Raw genomic sequence first — 2500 nt, 5'->3', positions numbered from 1 at the left:
ACAAAACAGCCTGAGGCCAGTTTTAGAAAACAGCTTCAGCCGGCCGCATACCAGGCGAAAATAGCACGTCGCTATCACACCGCGACGAATTCAAACGTATTCAGCGCCAGTGTTGTCCCTCGCACACCTAGTGCTCTTATTGTGTGGCTTACGCGAAGTGTGAAAGCCACGCTATGCCGTCGTCTGGGATATTTATTTCTTACCTAGAACCTCAAAATGCTCGAGCTAAATGCTCTTGAATTTTAGGACAGTAGGGTCATTCAGAGCGAATCTGACGAAGGGCTGACGCTCGAAACGTCAGCTTTTAGAATCTCAGTACGGTGGCCAATTTACATTATCAGCTCCGTTGATAAAACCTAATTTTTGCAAACGTTGGCCGTGTAGCACTTATATTTGAATAGACTTATCTGATTAGAGTGTAATGTGAAGTACTAGTTTTCTACCCCATATGAACCATGTGAGCGTTAGCCCTGCCAATGGAATTGGCCCACACAAGGACAGAGATAAACTCTGACTAGGGTGGGAATTGAACCCACGACCAGTTCTGAGAACTTCACTTTCCACTGCCTGCACCCGTCTGACCTTGTAGCTCAGTTGGTAGAGTTGCATGAAGAACGTGGAAAACATCGCAGGATCTTGTTAACAGGTGTTGCTAATTGCGGCAAAACATTTTTACTAAATCCTGTAAACTATGTTTTGAAATCGTTTTGTAACCCTGCTACGACCACCTTCGCTTGGGTTGGTGCTGACAGCGCTGAAGTGATTTTCTGGATTGACTTTCTTCGTTGGTGTCCTCAAATTATCCCATGGTACGATTTGTTACTTCTTTCGGAAGGCCACAAAGTGCATTTACTTGCACTCAAACCTTATTTCTCGCAGTATTTGGAGTTTTCACGCGATACTCCAATATTTTGTACCAGCAAGAAGAGTTCACCTTTGTTAGTGATGGTTGTGTTAGACTAACGGGACACTGAAATGATCCGAGTACGTTGGAAAGTCTTCTCGTTTCATGCACAAATTCCCGAAGAAGAACAAAAGTGTCTCCCCATGCGCCTGTGATTTTGCGGCCTTGATTTTCTCACAGACGTAATTGATGGTTTGCATTTGAAGTCAGGGCGGCCATGTTTCGTTTCGCGATCTGTTCGGATCACAGCGTGGTGGGGAACGTAATGCACTCTTTCGTTTTCTTTCCCCTTGTAATCCTCTTTATCGACCCTTTCCACAATTCCTTTGTTCACTTGTTCCTGGATGACTTGATTGTACTCGTGGATCACTTCTGGTTACTTTAGCATTTTTCGCTGAAAACACTTCAGACGACTGAGGCATAGTTCATAGTCACTTGATATCGCTGGATGGCATTTCCACTTCGTAACGCTCACCAGTAAAATGTACATTTTCGTTAAAAGAGTCGTCGTTCGACTGTCTGATGTCTGATTCTCCCCTGATTCCAATTGACTCCGTTTCCCAAAACTGTTCTTAAGTGTCGACAAGGGGGTGTTGGGAGTCGTAGAAAAAGCAGGTGCTGTTTCCTGAGATAATAAGGTTTGTCACGGTTCTTCCAGAATCTATAGCGGTTTCTGGTGCAACTGACAATATCCAACAAAATTTGCTATTGATTGCAGTGGGACCAAAGTCTCCGCGCACGGTTTCGCTGGTAACGAAATTCCAATACTAACTAGATCCAGTGAGGACATCTATTGAATCTAGAGAGTCCGAGTATTCAGCCAATTTAAAGGGCCACCGACAACCAGTGTCCTTTGCGAGCCTTTGTTGTTGTTATTATCCGGGCAATCGAATCGGCCGGTTCGCTTCAGAAACATCCCGTGAAGAAGAACTTATGCGAATTCGCTGTTCGATTTGTTTTTTAATCCAAACGCCTTCCTCCTTTCGTTCCATAATCTTAAGGTTGAAGTAGTGAGCCAAATAACATGGCGCTTTTCCCTCCTCGGCGGACGACCTTTCTTCACAGTTTTCATTTCGCTTTTAACACGAACACAACATCCAAATAACGCCAAAAATACAATATTTAAACATTAAGGAAAATATTAACAAAGTTTGAAGCTACTGGGCATCCAAAACACGACGATGTGAGGCGATGGAATTCGACTTTTCAAGAAATGCTAGTTTCTGTATCACAGAAAATGGCGCCGATAGCTTGCACGCCCGCTAAGACTTGTGGTTGTCGGTGGCCCTTTAAGCCCATGTAAGTGTGGGTACCTGTTCACGTCGATTCGTTCTGGTTGTCGAGCCATAAGAAAACACCTTCGCACCTTTGTTTTCGAAAATTCGCCTCACCAGATGTGTTTAGGTGGACACTTTCGGTGCTTGCGGACTTCAGTCCCAGCCTTTACTTGAGATTTTCGCTTACGTACTACCGCTGACTTCCGCTATCAAACAGAATCTTCACTGTTGTCGTTTTTGAGCCATCCTCGTTTCTTGCGACAGCCGATGCGGTCGTTGGGTGTGAGTTCTAACCAGTTCAAGTCGCTTGAAATACCAC

The sequence above is a fragment of the Montipora foliosa genome, chromosome 2, assembly GCF_036669935.1.
Source record: "Montipora foliosa isolate CH-2021 chromosome 2, ASM3666993v2, whole genome shotgun sequence".
In the NCBI taxonomy this organism is placed as follows: domain Eukaryota; kingdom Metazoa; phylum Cnidaria; class Anthozoa; order Scleractinia; family Acroporidae; genus Montipora; species Montipora foliosa.
The sequence above is the reverse complement of the archived record's forward strand: the minus strand, read 5'-3'. Positions refer to the sequence as shown.